The sequence below is a fragment of the Oncorhynchus nerka genome, linkage group LG5 (assembly GCF_034236695.1).
Source record: "Oncorhynchus nerka isolate Pitt River linkage group LG5, Oner_Uvic_2.0, whole genome shotgun sequence".
NCBI lineage: Eukaryota > Metazoa > Chordata > Actinopteri > Salmoniformes > Salmonidae > Oncorhynchus > Oncorhynchus nerka.
In genome coordinates this window covers 34,605,399-34,625,232 of record NC_088400.1, presented here as the reverse complement: position 1 = coordinate 34,625,232, position 19,834 = coordinate 34,605,399, and the positions used below count along the sequence as shown (strand labels likewise).

The window sequence follows — 19,834 nt, the reverse complement described above, 5'->3', positions numbered from 1 at the left end:
AAACAAAGCCCTGTGGCCAGTTGAGGACACAAACAAAGCCCTGAATGTCACCCTGCAGATCACTCTCTCCCAGATCAAAGGCATGTCTCAGAGATTACTGACTAGGCACACCCTGTCCTTGTCCTACTGCTTCAGAATGCCCTACCACAGACAGGCAGACACACCCTGTCCTTGTCCTACTGCTTCAGAATGCCCTACCACAGACAGGCAGACACACCCTGTCCTTGTCCTACTGCTTCAGAATGCCCTACCACAGACAGGCAGACATACCCTGTCCTACTGCTTCAGACTGCCCTACCACAGACAGGCAGACACACCCTGTCCTTGTCCTACTGCTTCAGAATGCCCTACCACAGACAGGCAGACACACCCTGTCCTCGTCCTACTGCTTCAGACTGCCCTACCACAGACAGGCAGACACACCCTGTCCTACTGCTTCAGACTGCCCTACCACAGACAGGCAGACACACCCTGTCCTACTGCTTCAGACTGCCCTACCACAGACAGGCAGACACACCTTGTCCTACTGCTTCAGAATGCCCTACCACAGACAGGCAGACACACCCTGTCCTTGTCCTACTGCTTCAGAATGCCCTACCACAGACAGGCAGACACACCCTGTCCTACTGCTTCAGACTGCCCTACCACAGACAGGCAGACACACCTTGTCCTACTGCTTCAGAATGCCCTACCACAGAAAGGCAGACACACCCTGTCCTACTGCTTCAGACTGCCCTACCACAGACAGGCAGACACACCCTGTCCTACTGCTTCAGACTGCCCTACCACAGACAGGCAGACACACCCTGTCCTTGTCCTACTGCTTCAGAATGCCCTACCACAGACAGGCAGACACACCCTGTCCTCGTCCTACTGCTTCAGACTGCCCTACCACAGACAGGCAGACACACCCTGTCCTACTGCTTCAGACTGCCCTACCACAGACAGGCAGACACCCTGTCCTACTGCTTCAGACTGCCCTACCACAGACAGGCAGACACCTTGTCCTACTGCTTCAGACTGCCCTACCACAGACAGGCAGACACACAGTCCTGTATGTGGTGATGTCATTCTGCCATTAGCAATGCAGACAAAGTCATTGTCTGTGTGTGTGTGTGCATTATACATGCTCTGAAACACCACTGTTACACTCCTACTGTATTTCACCCTCTATTCCGATGTCTCTTCCCAGGTTGACATAGCCATGGGCATGGACAGTGAGGACCTGCCGGACTTCGTGGAGAGCGTGAAGTGGGAATGCCACGGCATGCCGGCCACCAAGATCGTCATCATGTACGGCTGTTGCTCCGATCCCTACCCTGATATCACCTACACCGTCCTGCTACAACGCCGCTCCTCCTTCTACATCTTTAACCTTCTGCCCCGCTTCCTCATCTCCTTCCTGGCTCCGATGGGTGTCTACCTAACAGCTGACTCTGGGGAGAAGGTGTCCCTGGGGGTCACCGTGCTGCTACAACGCCGCTCCTCCTTCTACATCTTTAACCTTCTGCCCCGCTTCCTCATCTCCTTCCTGGCCCCGCTGGGCTTCTACCTGACAGCTGACTCTGGGGAGAAGGTGTCCCTGGGGGTCACTGTGCTGCTACAACGCCGCTCCTCCTTCTACATCTTTAACCTTCTGCCCCGCTTCCTCATCTCCTTCCTGGCCCCGCTGGGCTTCTACCTGACAGCTGACTCTGGGGAGAAGGTGTCCCTGGGGGTCACCGTGCTGCTACAACGCCGCTCCTCCTTCTACATCTTTAACCTTCTGCCCCGCTTCCTCATCTCCTTCCTGGCTCCGCTGGGTGTCTACCTGACAGCTGACTCTGGGGAGAAGGTGTCCCTGGGGGTCACCGTGCTGCTACAACGCCGCTCCTCCTTCTACATCTTTAACCTTCTGCCCCACTTCCTCATCTCCTTCCTGGCCCCGCTGGGCTTCTACCTGACAGCTGACTCTGGGGAGAAGGTGTCCCTGGGGGTCACTGTGCTGCTACAACGCCGCTCCTCCTTCTACATCTTTAATCTTCTGCCCCGCTTCCTCATCTCCTTCCTGGCCCCGCTGGGCTTCTACCTGACAGCTGACTGGGGAGAAGGTGTCCCTGGGGGTCACCGTGCTGCTACAACGCTGCTCCTCCTTCTACATCTTTAACCTTCTGCCCCGCTTCCTCATCTCCTTCCTGGCCCCGCTGGGCTTCTACCTGACAGCTGACTCTGGGGAGAAGGTGTCCTTGGGGCTCACTGTGCTGCTACAACGCCGCTCCTCCTTCTACATCTTTAACCTTCTGCCCCGCTTCCTCATCTCCTTCCTGGCCCCGCTGGGCTTCTACCTGACAGCTGACTCTGGGGAGAAGGTGTCCCTGGGGGTCACTGTGCTGCTACAACGCCGCTCCTCCTTGTACATCTTTAACCTTCTGCCCCGCTTCCTCATCTTCTTCCTGGCCCCGCTGGGCTTCTACCTGCCACCTGACTCTGGGGAGAAGGTGTCCCTGGGGGTCACTGTGCTGCTACAACGCCGCTCCTCCTTCTACATCTTTAACCTTCTGCCCCACTTCCTCATCTCCTTCCTGGCCCCGCTGGGCTTCTACCTGACAGCTGACTCTGGGGAGAAGGTGTCCCTGGGGGTCACCGTGCTGCTACAACGCCGCTCCTCCTTCTACATCTTTAACCTTCTGCCCCGCTTCCTCATCTCCTTCCTGGCCCCGCTGGGCTTCTACCTGCCAGCTGACTCTGGGGAGAAGGTGTCCCTGGGGGTCACTGCTGCTACAACGCCGCTCCTCCTTCTACATCTTTAACCTTCTGCCCCGCTTCCTCATCTCCTTCCTGGCCCCGCTGGGCTTCTACTTGCCAGCTGACTCTGGGGAGAAGGTGTCCCTGGGGGTCACTGTGCTGCTACAACGCCGCTCCTCCTTCTACATCTTTAACCTTCTGCCCCGCTTCCTCATCTCCTTCCTGGCCCCGCTGGGCTTCTACCTGCCAGCTGACTCTGGGGAGAAGGTGTCCCTGGGGGTCACCGTGCTGCTACAACGCCGCTCCTCCTTCTACATCTTTAACCTTCTGCCCCGCTTCCTCATCTCCTTCCTGGCCCCGCTGGGCTTCTACCTGACAGCTGACTCTGGGGAGAAGGTGTCCCTGGGGGTCACTGTGCTGCTACAACGCCGCTCCTCCTTCTACATCTTTAACCTTCTGCCCCACTTCCTCATCTCCTTCCTGGCCCCGCTGGGCTTCTACCTGACAGCTGACTCTGGGGAGAAGGTGTCCTGGGGGTCACCGTGCTGCTACAACGCCGCTCCTCCTTCTACATCTTTAACCTTCTGCCCCGCTTCCTCATCTCCTTCCTGGCCCCGCTGGGCTTCTACCTGCCAGCTGACTCTGGGGAGAAGGTGTCCCTGGGGGTCACTGCTGCTACAACGCCGCTCCTCCTTCTACATCTTTAACCTTCTGCCCCGCTTCCTCATCTCCTTCCTGGCCCCGCTGGCTTCTACTTGCCAGCTGACTCTGGGGAGAAGGTGTCCCTGGGGGTCACTGTGCTGCTACAACGCCGCTCCTCCTTCTACATCTTTAACCTTCTGCCCCGCTTCCTCATCTCCTTCCTGGCCCCGCTGGGCTTCTACCTGACAGCTGACTCTGGGGAGAAGGTGTCCCTGGGGTCACCGTGCTGCTACAACGCCGCTCCTCCTTCTACATCTTTAACCTTCTGCCCCGCTTCCTCATCTCCTTCCTGGCCCCGCTGGGCTTCTACCTGACAGCTGACTCTGGGGAGAAGGTGTCCCTGGGGGTCACTGTGCTGCTACAACGCCGCTCCTCCTTCTACATCTTTAACCTTCTGCCCCGCTTCCTCATCTCCTTCCTGGCCCCGCTGGGCTTCTACCTGACAGCTGACTCTGGGGAGAAGGTGTCCCTGGGGGTCACCGTGCTGCTACAATGCCGCTCCTCCTTCTACATCTTTAACCTTCTGCCCCGCTTCCTCATCTCCTTCCTGGCCCCGCTGGGCTTCTACCTGACAGCTGACTCTGGGGAGGAGATGTCCCTGGGGGTCACTGTGCTGCTACAACGCCGCTCCTCCTTCTACATCTTTAACCTTCTGCCCCGCTTCCTCATCTCCTTCCTGGCCCCGCTGGGCTTCTACCTGACAGCTGACTCTGGGGAGAAGGTGTCCCTGGGGTCACCGTGCTGCTACAACGCCGCTCCTCCTTCTACATCTTTAACCTTCTGCCCCGCTTCCTCATCTCCTTCCTGGCCCCGCTGGGCTTCTACCTGACAGCTGACTCTGGGGAGAAGGTGTCCCTGGGGGTCACTGTGCTGCTACAACGCCGCTCCTCCTTCTACATCTTTAACCTTCTGCCCCGCTTCCTCATCTCCTTCCTGGCCCCGCTGGGCTTCTACCTGACAGCTGACTCTGGGGAGAAGGTGTCCCTGGGGGTCACCGTGCTGCTACAACGCCGCTCCTCCTTCTACATCTTTAACCTTCTGCCCCGCTTCCTCATCTCCTTCCTGGCCCCGCTGGGCTTCTACCTGCCAGCTGACTCTGGGGAGAAGGTGTCCCTGGGGGTCACCGTGCTGCTGGCCTTGACCGTGTTCCAGCTCATGGTGGCCGAGAGAATGCCGTCGTCTGATTATGTACCCCTTATTGGTGAGTGCAGACACACACACACACACACACACACACACACATAATCCATGTATTTGCATGGTTGTTTTCCTCTCTTCTGTCTGTCACACAGGAAAGTAGTACGTCGCTACCATGACAATGATCACAGCCTCCACAGCTCTCACCGTCTTCATCATGAACATCCATTTCTGTTGTGCAGACGCCAAACCCGTCCCCCATTGGGCCAAAGTCCTCATCATCAACTACATGCCCAAGATCATCTTGGTCTTCGAGGTGAGAGAGAACTGTGTCCCTGCCACCTCTCCCCCTCCTCTTCCTCCTCACACTATGGACAGGACGACTTCCACCACCCCATCTTCAGCCCCACCACCAGGCCAATGGGAAACTGGGAGGCCACAGCGGGCGAGAGAACCAGTACCGCCACAAACACTCCGGATCCCAAACACCTGGACCTCAACGTCACACCAAGCCTTGAGCCCCAACACCACATCACCAGAGATTAGAAGACCCAGCTCCACGTACGAAGGTTTTGAGTCCAACGGGAACCTCTCCCTGGGGGATTGCTGTAAGGAGGCGCTTCCATGCTGTCCAGAGGTTGAAAAGGCAACCGTGGTCGCTGCTGTGGTGGCCTCAGTAACCTTTGACCCCTGTGTGTTCTGTAGTCTAAAGACTATTGGACTGTTATATGACATTACTGAAGTCAAATCATTTCACTCTTTCTTGTCATCTCCTTACAGACAGACAAATACATTTTAAATTTAAAATGTAAAATGTAACTGCAAGTGTAAAATGTGTGCAAATGAACAGCACACACACCAATCACTGTTGTCTCTGAACTCCATTCACCCTTCCTATCCTCATCTCTCCACTAAATAGAACCAGAGGAACCATCACGTCTTATTCACCAGTCTGAAATCAGACTCCAGTGGTTTCCGTGACAAAGGCCTCGCTCTGGATCCACAGGCCTGGAATCATTTTCCTCTTCAAAATCATTTAGTTAATAACTGCTTTGTTTCCAAACAGGCGCTGTGTAGATCTAAGATAATATGGACCATAAATTATGCAACACAATGAGTTTACCCCCTCCAGTCACCCATACCATGAGCTTGGTAACGTTCAGGTGTGCGTGGCAGGTCGTGATTGTAGTAGTCGTGTACGCCTGACACTACTCACCTCATGGAAGTAGTCAACCACTCAAAGGACAAAGTGTATGACCAGTGAGCCCCCTGTATACCTCAGTTTAAAAACATTTGTCCCTATGGAGCCTATTGTCACTACTACCCTGTATATCCAGCAGAGGGCAGACATCTCTCATCTCTCTCCACCTGAACCGGGCACGGATGGATGCCACAGACCCATGACAATTAGGGGACACTCAATCAATTAGGGGACAAATCAGATGTCTTTACAACAATCACTTTACATGTGGTTTACACACAAAAAACAAACAAATGTTGATTGGTCATATATCCCTTTATCTGACATTCTATAATGTATTGAGTCAATACAGAGGGGAGGATCTTAGGATGCAGCAGCCCAATTCTGATCTTTTTTTCCACTAATTGGTCTTTTGACCAGTCACATCAGATCTTTTCACACCAGCTGTTTTTCAGAGCTGATCTGATTGGTCAAAAGACCAATTAGTGAAAAAAAGATCAGAATTGGGCTGTCTGTGTAAACGCTGCCATGGTTACTTGTTTCATAACCAACCAGTGTTAAAGAGATGAGGCGTTTAGGTAACAAATAGTACATTGTCTTTACTGATACATAACTGGTGAAACTTCTCTGACATGTTAATGCCAGTCTATTCCTCCTCAGGAAGGAGTTCAGCCTGAGCAGTCATCATCCTCTTCAGGGAAGTGAATGTCATGCTGAGGTATGATGTGTCTGGGAGTGAAATCTCTCACATTTGCACGCTGGGGAAGCCTGTCTCTGGTCTTATTAGTGCACGGTGAGCTGCCTGCGGGGGCCCGATGCACGCTATAATCACCCCAGGAGCCAGGGAGTAGTGGGAAACATGTAATTTGCACAGACAAGAGAGAGGCTGGGGTGAGACTGCTGTGGAAAATTGCCAGGGTCTTTTTATTTCACGGGAGGGCGGCTGGGGGAGTCTATCATCACCTATCTGCAGGAGGGGAGGATTGTTATGATATAGACAGAGAAATAGCTCCAAGTTGACTTTATACAGTGAAGACAGTGGTACAGTGATTTTCAAATGCAAGTTGACTTTGTGAAGGTAGAAGAGGAGACTCGAGGATCCAGTCGAAGTAACAGTTCTAATACAAGCAGTCACATCATAATGCTAAAAAAAAGTACAATAGTCATGTTTCTTCAGTCTCCATGTTATATACACTTCATTATAACGTCAAGATGGTTTATTGTCTTTCTGTCATAAAACATAGGTTTATTGTCGTAATGTCTGGTTTCTGGTAACTGTCGTGTCTATGACGTTAGCTGATAGGGAGTGGATACCCAGCAAAGCAAATTCTAATACTTTTACTTCTGTGCCATGATGTTCTGGTACAGAGAGTGGGGTTGAATTGAGTTACTGAGACCTGTGAGTACACTGTGTCCTATGTGATCTGATGTGCTGGGTGATGAAAAAGTTATGTTTAAGCTATTAAGCAAGTTACTCCTGTTATGATTGAAAGCAACCATATGTAGGATTATGAGGTTGAGGGGCAAGTTCAGGGCCGGGCAAGCGACATTAGTGGCCGCTTAAGGCCCAATGGCTGCTAAGAGGCCTCTAGACCATAAAAAAAATACATACATTACATTTTAAGTCAGGGTCCCAACTTACTTATGGGAGTGAGAATAGTAGAATATAGAAGGTGCAATTTCAAAATGTTTGATCGCTGTAATGTTTGCAGCAAGTTTCTAGTCCTCTGTTTTATGAAAACCGCTAATATAACATTTTACAAACTGAGTGGTTCGAGCCCTGAATGCTGATTGGCTGACATGCCCTTAGCCGTGGTATATTGGCCATATGTCACAAACCCCTGAGGTGCCTTATTGCTTAAGTATATCATTTTAATCGGCTCACATCCATGACTATTAACATTTACATATCCATTTGACATGTTTAAAGATGCCATATTGCAATTACTGATCATAACATCTTCAGAAATCAATGAATTGGACAGCTATTTGGGGTCATTCTTAATTCTGTGAATAATTTATCATCTTGGTTATGTATTCTACATCACTATGAACATTTACAAGATATTATTGGGCGTACTACAATTATATTTCATACCGGTATGGTCATACGAAATTGATCCAATAAGACCCCATTGAGTTGTTTGGCGGCCATATTGGAAAAAGGCTTCTGTCAGGTTAATGTGTGAATCCTATGATGGCCCTGTATACACAAATCTTTCCTGTTCTAGCTGTGTGTGTGAAATTTGGTTCCAAAAGGTACAATCCAAAAACATAGCTCCACCACTTTATGGAGTTCTATTGCTACCCACTGGGCACAGACGTCAATTCAACATCTGTTCAACGTAATTTAATTGAAATGACGTGGAAACAATGTTATTCAACCAGTGTGTGTCCAGTGGGTAAGCGTCCAACATTCTAATGTCAATGGCACAATATGGGCGATTTCTAAACAGTAGTTGTAACTGATGCTTTCTAAGTTGATTATATCACATATCATTTAAAAGCTAATTTCATGATCTTTCAGAACCACTTGGCAAACAAAGTTTAAAATGTATCAGGGCTTCCTTTTTAAAGCCATTTATACAGGTAATTCTGATATGTGCCCTTGAGGTCAAAGTTCTGTTGACCTGAACATTCCGAAAATGTGTATGACGTACAGCTGTGAATCTTAGCTTTCCAATGATATATGATTAAAGGGGATACGTGAGCAGTAACTTGTTGTATACTGACATTGTTTGCCACAAGGTAAAATCCCTATGGGAAAAGTAATGGGATGGAAGGATGAAAGAAAGCGTGCTAACACAGAATGCTACCATTGCTGCACTGCTATCACACATTTTCCAACTATAGGGATATAGCCATATAAAAACTCACTATGAGACGTCACCCTAAGTGACGATTAGCTCTAAAGCTGAAATATGTAACTTTTTGGGCGATCCGACCAAATGTACAAATTGTGATTGAAAGCAAGTCTAAGAAGCAGTAGATCTCTTCTGTGTGCTATTTCTATGCTTCACATTCTTAACATTAGTTTTTGTATCTTTTACTTTAGGTTTTGTACACCAGTTTCAAAAAGCTGAAAATACAATATTGTTTGCTTATGGAAAATATATTTCACAGCGGATTTGATGGTGCAATGATTCTCGACACTATACCTGCTTATTTTGCCACATAAACTGAAATTAAGGCAAACTATTAGAATTTTAGCAACCAGGAAATTCTGGAGTGATTTCTGCATAGAGCATCTTTAAAGCCTACAATTCAGAAAACAACAAAAGGGAGTCCCTTCCACTTGTTTTGATATACAGCTGAGGGATGGGCTTAGGAAACGTTACCCCCATCAAATTCAAAGATAGGGCTTGACATGCAAGGACCGATAGTCCATAACATCCACAAGATAGTTGAACTATAAGCTAGATACATTTTATTCTTCAAAAATGTCAGAATAATAGTAGAGAGAATTATTTATTTCAGGTTTGATTTCTTTCATCACATTCCCAGTGGGACAGAAGTTTACATACACTCAATTAGTATTTGGTAGCATTGCCTTTAAATTGTTTAACTTGGGTCAAACGTTTCGGGTAGCCTTCCACAAAAATGTTGTCCCATTCCTCCTGACAGAGCTGGTGCAACTGAGTCAGGTTTGTAGGCCTCCTTGCTTGCACATGCTTTTTCAGTTTTGTCCATACATTTTATATAGGATTGAGATCAGGGTTTTGTGATGGCCACTCCAATACTTTGACTTTGTTGTCCTTAAGCCATTTGCCACAACTTTGGAAGTATGCTTGGGGTCCTTGTCCATTTGGAAGAACCATTTGCGACCAAGCTTTAACTGATGTTTTGAGATGTTGGTTCAATATATCCACATAATTTTCCTTCCTCATGATGCCATCTATTTTGTGAAGTGCACCAGTCCCTCCTGCAGCAAAGCACCCCCACAACATGATGCTGCCCCTCCATGTTTCACGGTTGGGATGGTGTTCTTCGGCACAGTCAACTTAGTGTATGTAAACTTCTGACCCACTGGAATTGTGATACAGTATAAGTGAAATAATCTGTCTGTAAACAATTGTTGAAAAAATTACTTGTGTCGTGCACAAAGTTGATGTCCTAACCGACTTGCCAAAACTATAGTTTGCTAACAAGAAATGTGTGGAGTGGTTGAAAAACGAGTTTTAAGACTTCAACCTAAGTGTATGTAAACTTCCGACTGTATATTGTTTTATGATGATACCATCTATCTTTTCATATTTGTGCAAATCTTTCTGAAAGAGAAAATGGATACAATACAATGCATATCAATCAACAGAGGTAAGAATATGTAGGCTATTAGAATATGTTGAAGGCTGGCTGTATTGGTGCAGATGACTGAACTGCTCACTTTTGTGTCTATCTGCAGGTATACAGACAAGGAGGCATATACAGGTATGTCAATTGGTATTGGTATGTTTTACAGCTCACATTTACCATTCTCTTCCCTTACCTCGTCTATGAATATCCCATAGGCCTCTACATTATGGACTTGGTATGTGTATGAAAACCATTATCAAAACAGTTTTTTCATTCACATTCACCACAAAAAACAAGGTTTGAATACTGTCGTGTGCATATTTTGTTAATCATCTGTATAATGACTTTTTGATTCACAGACTTCACCCTCCCTACACCATGCACTGCAAAATCACCCTGTCTATGGATACGGAGAACATAAACATAATAACACTTCTTCAGGATCAGTGGGTCCCCTCGGGACGGTTGAGCTAACGTAGGCTAATGCGATTAGCATGAGGTTGTAAGTAACAAGAACATTTCCCAGGACATTGACATATCTGATATTGGCAGAAAGCGTCAATTCTTGTTAATCTAACTGCACTGTCCAATTTCCCGTAGCTATTACAGGGAAAGAATACCATGCTATTGTTTGAGGAGAGTGCCCAGTTTTGAACATGAAAAGTTATTAATAAACAAATTAGGCACATTTCGGCAGTCTAGATACAACATTTTGAACAGAAATACAATGGTTCATTGGATCAGTCTAAAACGTTGCACGTGCACTGCTGCCATATAGTGGCCACAATCTAAATTGCACCTGGGCTGGAATAATACATTATGGCCTTTCTCTTGCATTTCAAAGACGGTACAAAATAAATACAAAAAAAACAGTTTTTTTCTTTGTGTTATATTTTACCAGCTCCAATGTGTTATATTCTACTACATTCCTTTCAAATTTCCACAAACTTCAAAGTGTTTCCATTCAAATGGTACCAAGAATATGCATATCCTTGCTTCAGGGCCTGAGCTACAGGCAGTTAGATTTGGGTATGTCATTTTAGGAGATTTTTTTTTAAAAGGGTCTGATCCTTAAGAGGTTCATCAACACGCCAGAGGATATACCCATTGGACTTGGGGCTCTCCTGGGAGTCTAACTCATATTAGATTTCTCTTAAATTCTGCTTTGCACTAAAATCATAATAAACACTGACAACTAAAATATTGTTTTATTGTTACGCATATTATTATTTATAATAATAATAGGGGAGGGGTATAGTTAAATGTACCCCAAACGATTCTTCATAAGGTTCTTTGAGGATCCATTAAAAAGAGGTTTAAAGGGTAATTCAAATAACTTATAGAGGTTCCCCCACAGTTTCAATTTGAAGAACGCCTAAAGGATACTCCAGTAACCTTTTACTTTTTAGAGGGTACATGTAGTTCAACTAGTAAAATAATTACATTCTGCAGTTCAACTAGTAAAATAACTACATTCTGCAGTTCAACTAGTAAAATAACTACATTCTGCAGTTCAACTAGTAAAATAACTACATTCTGCAGTTCAACGAGTAAAATAATTACATTCTGCAGTTCAACTAGTAAAATAACTACATTCTGCAGTTCAACTAGTAAAATAACTACATTCTGCAGTTCAACTAGTAAAATAACTACATTCTGCAGTTCAACTAGTAAAATAACTACATTCTGCAGTTCAACTAGTAAAATAATTACATTCTGCAGTTCAACTAGTAAAATAACTACATTCTGCAGTTCAACTAGTAAAATAACTACATTCTGCAGTTCAACTAGTAAAATAACTACATTCTGCAGTTCAACTAGTAAAATAACTACATTCTGCAGTAGCTTGGTGGTAGTTGAACTAAATCTAGGTAGTGTTTTCAGTAGTTAATTACGTTTTGACATGTAGCAGTTTAGCTACTTACTGGACCTGCCTAATTCTCACTTGAAACATTGTTTTTGTGTTTAATAGGTTAAATGACACATTCTTTTAACATATGACTCAAAACTGATCTGTTCTTGCAATTTGTAGTCTGACATTTCGGATTTACGAAAAAATTTCACAAAGTGAATTTGGCTGTAGTGAACTAGTTTTTAAAAGTAACTTTAGTTCAGTCAATTGTATTTTCCTTAAGGCAGCTTTAGTGTAGCTTAGCTTATTCCAGTGTGAAGTGAAGTAGTTGGTCGGTTGGTAAACTATATTTTCAGAATAGACTCCCAAAACTGGTTATTTCCTCTATCATTTCCCTGTGAAAAAAGAAGAAATACAAGCCAGTAAATGAGACTGCAGCAGAAGGCCAGCAACTGAGTGTAGAACAGCTTAACACATTCAAGTTGTGTTTAGTGTTACTGAAATTGTGATGTTCTGTGGTAGGCCTATTTCCTCTGCGGATGTGGCGGGTATAAAGCTTGGGATTCCAGTAATTAGCATGTACAGTGCATTCGGAAAGTATTCAGGCCCCTTCCCTTTTTCCACAGCCTTATTCTAAAAATGAGAAACAAGATTATCTGGTCTGATGAAACCAAGATTGAACACTTTGGCCTGAATGCCAAGCGTCACGTCTGGAGGACACCTGGCACCATACCTATGGGGTGGTGGTGGCAGCCTCATGCTGTGGGGATGTTTTTCAGCGGCAGGGACTGGGAGACTAGTCAGGATCGAGGGAAAGATGAATGGAACAAAGTACAGAGAGATCCTTGATGAAAACCTGCTCCAGAGCCCCAGTCTGAGGGCCTGAGCGCTAAGGTTCACCTTCCAACAGGACAATGACCCTAAGCACACAGCCAAGACAACGCAGGAGTGGCTTCGGGACAAGTCTCTGAATGTCCTTGAGTGGTCCAGACAGAGCCCGGACTTGAACCGGATCAAACATCTCTGGAGACACCTGGAAATAGCTGTGCGGCAATGCTCCCTATTCAACCTGACAGAACTTGAGAGGATCTGCAGAGAAGAATGGGAGAAACTCCCCAAATACAGGTGTGCCAAGCTTGTAGCGTCATACCCAAGAAGACTCGAGGCTGTAATCACTGCTAAAGGTGATTCAACAAAGTACTGAGTAAAGGGTCTGATGTGAAGGTGATATTTTATTTTTTTAAATAAATTTGCAAAAATGTCTAAGAACCTGTTTTTGCTATGTCATTATGGGATATTGTGTGTAGATTGACAAGAAAAAAATGTTTTTAATACATTTTAGAATAAAGCTGTAATGTAACAAAATTTGGAAAAAGTCAAGGGGTCTGAATACTTTCCGAATGTACTGTAGTTACCATTCTGATGGGAGCTTGGTGCTCCAAGATGTTCCACAATAATATCACAGATAGAACAATGAAATTTAGTTATACAATCTTTGATATTATTGCTGTTTGAGGAAGTTTCCTGCTAACTTGTTAGCTAGCAACTTAATAAGTAGATTTATTCTGCTTTTGGGGGTCAAATGACCATGTTTCTTTACTGCTGTTTTGATTAAGTTACAAAACAAAATGGAGTCTCCACATCGCGAAAAGAAGGAAGCCAGATTTAGCCGGTGCTTATGCTCGGTATCACTTTGTGGTCAAGTAACTTAGCCTAAACATCTGCTTGTACATCATGAAAGACAATGCTTTGTGCTGGTTACTTACTGGATATCTGAGAGAGAACTTCTGGAGATGTCTCCCGCCCCTCTGAAGGTAAATACCGTGACCTGTATATTTAAGCAAGAAGGCCCGAGCGGTTGTGGTATACGGCCAATATACCACGGCTAAGGACTGTTCATATGCACGATGCAATGCGGAGTGCCTGGACACAGCCCTTAGCTGTGGTATATTGGCAGTATACCACAAACCCCTGAAGTGCCTTATTGGTTACCAATGTAATTAGAGCAGTAAAAATACTTTTTTGTCATACCCGTGGTATACGGTCTGATTTACCACGGCTGTCAGCCAATCAGTATTCAGGGCTTGAACCACCCAGTTTATAATATGAGATCAGTTGTTATTTTGTAATGTTAATTCAACTGTAACAATTTACAGCACCAACTGTAACTTCTGCCTTTTTTGTTTTGTTATGATTGTAATGGCTCCCGAGTGGCGCATCAATCTAATGCGCTGCCACTACAGTCCCTGGTTCGAATCCACGCTGTATCACATCCGGCTGTGATTGGGAGTCCCATAGGGTGGTGTACAATTGGCCCAGCATCGTCTGGGTTTGGCCGGGGTGTAAATAAGAATTTGTTCTTAACTGACTTGCCTAGTTAATAAAAAAGAATGGGCTGAATGTCAGGTGTTCCATTTAACTGAATTTAAATTGGTTATTTTGATACACTCATATTTATCCAGTAGCTAAATGCAACCTTTTCAATTGAATAACGTTTCTAGTCTATGCTATTTTATTATGACAATGCAGCAAACGTGTTTTTAGTGTGAAGAGAATTGTATGGGGTGCTTTTTGAGAAGGCTACATGCGTGGTAAGGCTCATCTGAGCCTTACCACACTTTGCATCAAGCTAGTATTTCAGTCACATAATACCTTGAACCCTAAACTCACAACTGCAGCATTTGTTGACCCCTGTGTTTTTGTCCTTTCAGGACCTGAGTGGTGGGACAGGGGTCTTCTCAAAGTGATGGTGAAACACAGCTCACTCCCAACTATCTAGCCTCAAAGACCTGAGCAGGAGGAGACTCCTGTGTTGCCTCCAGAAACCCCCACACCTGACAAGGGCCACCTGAGCTTCCCTGATCCCATCAGTCATCTTCAGGGTTTCCCCTACCTGAGCTTCCCTGATCCCATCAGTCATCTTCAGGGTTTCCCCTACCTGGGCTTCCCTGATCCCATCAGTCATCTTCAGGGTTTCCTCTACCTGAGCTTCCCTGATCCCATCAGTCATCTTCAGGGTTTCCCCTACCTGAGCTTCCCTGATCCCATAAGTCATCTTCAGGGTTTCCCCTACCTGAGCTTCCCTGATCCCATAAGTCATCTTCAGGGTTTCCCCTACCTGAGCTTCCCTGATCCCATCAGTCATCTTCAGGGTTTCCCCTACCTGAGGCATCCCAACAGAGTATGTATGACCTGGCCTTTAACAGTTGAGAGGGCTATAGGTAGGACAATACTTTGAAAGGTTTTCAATAGTTCTTCCTTCGGCTTATACATACATTTAAGTCATTTAGAAGATGCTTTTATCCAGAGCGATTTACAGCTGAGTGCATACATTTCATATTTATTTGTCATACTGGTTCCCCGTGGGAATCAAACCCACAACCCCTGGTGTTGCAAGCACCATGCTCTACCAACTAAGCCACAAGCTTGCTCATATTATGTCCTCACATAGTGATGTCCCACGGTGAACTGAACACTGCTGGGAGGAGGTTAACTTGAGCTACTTTTGCAGAAGGAAACCAACAAAGGTAATTCAGAAACCCCCATCCATTTTCATTCATTCCAGGTCCTCTAAATTGCAATTTAAACCTATTTGATTCTAAGCAAACAAACAGCTATTTGAAAATGAGAATGAATAGCCTAAGGGACAATAATTGACAGGTGGAATTTAATCCTGATAGATTGATGGAAGGAAAAGTGCAAGAGAAAAACCCATTAAATGGCCATGGGGAATTCAGTGTGTGCTACAAATCAATTGGTCCAATAATCTGTTATCTGTGAAACCAGGGATCGGGGGCAGGTCCACGGCAGCCAAACTCACGGGGCGCGTAATCACTATGTCAGTAAGGGAGGGGAGGCTAGAGGACTGTCAGTGCAGGCCAAGAGATGGATTCGATTTCTCTCGCTCTCCCTGTGCGAGAGGGGCATGTGGTATCTTCGTAGTCGGGAAGGGATTTCTCTCGCTCTCCCTGTGCGAGAGGGTCATGTGGTATCTTCATAGTTAGGAAGGGATTTCTCTCGCTCTCCCAGTGTGCGAGGGGCGGGTGGTATCTTCGTAATCAGGAAGGGTTTTTTCTCCCTTCTATGCTATCTGTCCACTGCACCTAGGTTTTCCTAGCTTATTGTGGTCCTGGCATACATTTCCCACATTTAGGCCTATGAGACTAACTCAGTGTTGCATCTCCTCAAGCTCCATCGCTCCCCTCCTGTAACTGTAAACGTGTTTGTAAGAGCAGAAGTTCAAAGGTCATACAACAAAATAGGTTGTGTATAGTGTTGGATAGAAGGACTCAGAGATCCTATCTTAACTTTATATTTAGTATAGCACATATCTTTATTAATTACTCTGGCCAGGAGACCTTATTTCCAGAGTAAAAAAGATACATGGATTTTTTTTCTTCTCCCATTGCAATCCAATTTTAGTTTAGTGCTCATTGCAGTGACAGATTATAACTTCTCTTATCAGTTCCACCTCATTCTGATTCTCCACATCTTACCTACCTATTTATCCCTGGAATGAGTCAATTTAGAGAACACCAGTTAGTGGGATAATGTCCGGGAGATAAAAATGTAGAGAAAATGAAGGGGAGATTGACTAGCAGAGACTGACGTTAGGTAACATAGTAGAATAAGCAGCAGATACCTGCATGTGTCACGTTGTTCTCCTCCTTAATTGTAGTCATTTACATTTGGACTGTGGCTCACTGCTAATAATGGGATGTAACTATAGTGTGTGAGGCTGAATTCATTTGCAAAATGAAGGACATTTTCTGGCTGGTCGATAGAATGTCCTTAAGTGGATTGCTACATTGAAATAGTCTAATCTGCAGTCATGCAGACCTATATAGCCAAGACTGCTTTCTTTGTGAACACGTGCGTAACCTATGTCTGGCACATCAGATTCAGTCACATTTGTTGTGTTGAGAAATTGCTAACCAATGAAATGACACAGATGAGAAACAGAGATCAGGCACAGAGATCAATAAAGCCTACAAGACACACACACACACACATATACACACACACGTACAGCAGGCAAATGATCCAAAATCGAGCTGAGGTCAATTGTGAACCTGAAAAAAACCTTAAGCAGCGAAAACGAGCAGAGAAAACTGCCAATGAGCCCTGGTATTGATAATGTGATTATAACTATCATCCATTCAGACCAAAAGTAGTCCTAAACCCCATAATGACACACAGAGGACAACGTGTAGTGTTCCCGTAATGCAGTCGATATTACAGTAATGTGGACTGGTGTGTTGGACAGTGATTTCTGATTACATCACCCCATTCAATCACACAAAGAACTGAAGCACCGAGGAGACAGTAGGGTTTATGTTCATTGGATGGAGATGGTTTGGTTTAGGATAGTGATACTGTGTGTTACTGTAATGTCATATATTTCCCCACTGTGAATCCCTAAGTGTGAAACCAAATGTCAATTATTTACAGGGTGGATTGGCAAGATCACAGGGATGTATTTCTGTCTCATTCCCTCTCCTCCCTCATTCTTATATATCTTTACCTCCCTCTTTCTTTATCCCTCTCTCTGGAGGGAAGTACGTTCTGCCCTTGACTAAGAGCATGGCTCTTTACCCTGGGAGGCTTCAGTAAATATCAAACACTGTAGGTGAAAGCTATCCTGTCCAAGGGTTCTGCTCTGCTCGCCTGAAATGACTCAGGAGTTTGTTGGCAGAGCTTCTTTTAGATGAAAGTGAATGGGGTGTACAGATGTGGAACACTATGAGACAAAGAGCTGAATAAGACCAAGTGGGGTTGCATTCAGGCCTTCTAGTGCTTCTCACTCACTGGCCTTTGTGTGTTACCTGTACAACAGCCACACAACACAATAATACCTGAAAAGAATTGGTTAGAGACTGGCGCCTCCCTCTGGTGATGAGATCCTAGGCCGTCATGAAGTTACCACTAGACACTGATCTGAGGTCAGTTTGGCATTTTTACACTTTATGGTTAAGGCTGGGATTTGCGGAGAGTATGCTGATTCCTAGATCTGTACCGAAGGGCTTACCCTTTTACTGAGGCTGTACCTGCTTTAAGTTACTGTTTTAACAGTGGCCAAGTAGACTACTGTGATTATGTGATCATAATGTAGGCCTACCATCAAACAGAATGCAGAAAATGCATCCCCTAACATTTCAACATGGAAATAGCTGTTCTATCATTCAGCCTACAGCAGCAGCCAATGTGTGGTATTCAATGTAGGCTTATATTCCATGAGATTTAAATAAAACCATGCAGGGCTTGACAATAACCTGCTTATCTACTTGTCATTCAGACAAGGAGGTGACTGAAAATGTGGTGTTTGATGCAAGAAACCACTTTACAAAATGAAATACATGTATTATTCCCATACCATTATTACAGAGAATCAAACAAATTATGCTACCCTCTGCCTATTGGCTACTTATTCAAGCCTTACTCAAAATACAACACTGCCCCTTTAAGACAAAAAAAAGCTCTTTACCTGACTTGCTTTTCAAAGATGTCTAGTAATGTACACGTTTTGTGCTCTTGTAGGAAGCAACCACTCCCCTATTGCTGACTACAAATTATCTATAACTGGACTAATAACTCACTAACTAGCAAAGGATATTAAAAAAAATGTGCACATGCAGCTCTCGCTTTGATCTCAAAACAAGCGCATCTACTCACGACCGCACATAATGTAAACAATGAAACAGATCTATAGCAATGGTCTATTTGCATATAGGCCCACTGCAGCGCTGATTAGTTCTGCCTCACCGGTCTGTGTAGAGTACAGAGTCAATGCATTAGAATCAGACTCCGATGCGTTCTGCCTACAAAAATATATCTTGCGTAGTTAGTTTTGCACAGTTCGTTATGTTTCGGTATGTTGCATTGAAGTGGCTAATATTACGTTGATTCGATCTCAATTTCCACAGTAAACGGCAACGTTGATAGTGTTAACTGACAAGGAAAACTCTAGAAAGTTGAGTGAAGTTCAATTTCGTGCTTCTCTATTTGCTGATACGCCCAGTGTTGCCAACAAATCTTCAGGGTAAATTGGCAGGTTGATTTGTTGCTAAAAGTTGCTAAATGACGTTGTGATGTCATTGCGTGTTTACGTAAAACTGCGTCATTACATAGAATACACAATAACGTCACTCAAATTGACTGGCCACCTCGGCAAAAAATATGATTTGACATTTGTTCAGGTACAGACATGTTGATTGATGTTGTAAGTTCTGTTCAAGATCAAACATTCGTGACCAACTATATTCATTGGGTTTGGCTCGTCGAACCCGTACTACTGCTGCTGCAGTCAGCCAACAATGATTTGCAATTTGCTGGAATTGCTGCTGGCCTGGGCACGAGCTGAGCGCCTGCTGCTGACGTCACTCACAATGCACTTTTACAGCCAGGCACGTGTGTTGTGACTGAGTGTGTGACAGATACAATCGTTTTTGTGTCATTTAGAGGGAAAATGCATGCATTTTAGCATTTGAGTCACTTTTCAAAAGTTGCTAAAAGTTCCAAATAAATGTTAAAAAGTAGCTAAATTTGTTGCTAGGTGCTGATTGAAAAAAAGGTTGCCAGGGTAGTCTGAAAAGTTGCTAAATCTAGCAACAAAATTGCTAAATTGGCTTCACTGGATACCCCAGGGGAGTGGCGGGGCTGTCTCTGGGCTATTGCGCACAGTTTAGAAGGAACGTTGGCTACAGGTCAGCAGGTTAAAAATAATAATAATATATTTTTTAAAGGTTGTTTTGGGTACCTCAGCTCAGCACCGCCCCTGGTCTAATTCAGAGGGGTTGGGTTAAATGCGGCAGACACATTCCGGTTGAATGCATTCAGTTGTGCAACTGACAAGGGAGGTTCCCCTTCCCTGTAATAGCTCCTGGTACGAGAGATTTATATGTGAATTGACTCTGTGTTTTCCCTAG

General features: G+C 45.0%; 1 pseudogene; it reads left to right on the top strand.

Moving 5' to 3' along the window:
* Window positions 1-1,198: 1,198 nt before the first annotated feature.
* LOC115129150 (neuronal acetylcholine receptor subunit alpha-9-II-like) lies at window positions 1,199-14,656 on the top strand (annotated as a pseudogene).
* Window positions 14,657-19,834: the final 5,178 nt, after the last annotated feature.